This window comes from Acyrthosiphon pisum, chromosome A1 (genome assembly GCF_005508785.2).
Source record: "Acyrthosiphon pisum isolate AL4f chromosome A1, pea_aphid_22Mar2018_4r6ur, whole genome shotgun sequence".
NCBI classification, from domain to species: Eukaryota; Metazoa; Arthropoda; class Insecta; order Hemiptera; family Aphididae; genus Acyrthosiphon; species Acyrthosiphon pisum.
In genome coordinates, this window is record NC_042494.1 from 170,592,094 (window position 1) to 170,592,950 (window position 857).

Here is an 857-nt window from a genome sequence, read left to right on the forward strand (position 1 = left end):
ATGGTGTAATAGTTCAGTTCTAGAAGAATCTATTATTATAATATTTTGATAAGTAAAAAATACAAAATAAAGTAAAATAAATCATATTTTTATTTTGTTATGTGCATTTAAGATCAAAGTATCTGATATAAGCAATGGATTATGCATGAGTGTTGCAACAGAGTTTCAGAAACATTAATCGGAGTATAGCAATTGATTGCATACGGCTTAGAAATAACACACACAACAACAACAAAAAGGTGGGTAAGTGGATTTCTCTCTGCTGTACAGTAGGTTACAAGTGGGTCACTGTATAATGGATGGTATTAAATTTGAATTCAATGATATAATATCATTGTTTAAGAAAAACGATTCTGAGCGGAGACGGTATGTCAGTCAAGGTATAAGACATAATATTATATTATAGTCTATATTAAGTATTTAAAAACAATTGAACTATAATAGGTACCTATAATAAATTCCAAATTAATCATATCATAATATCTATTAGGTACTTATAACGCGTTATACATCAACAACAAACCGTGATACTATCATAGATATATAATAGTATACTTTAGAAGTTTCAAGTATACCCAAGAATAATATTATACAATCACAACAAAATAACTAAAATAGTTATTTTAAGTTTTTAATATGTAATTTCGTCCAAATTTGTACTTAAAATGACTATAAAAATAAACTGTGTAAATGTATTTTTTAGATTTTTTGGTAACAGAATTAATTACCTACTTACGGGGAATCTTGTTTTAAATTTTCAATTCTTAGATACAAAAGTTGAACATTTTATAAATTTTAACTTAATAAATTTTTAAAAATTGAATTTTAAAATTTTATTGATACTTATAGAAAAAAAA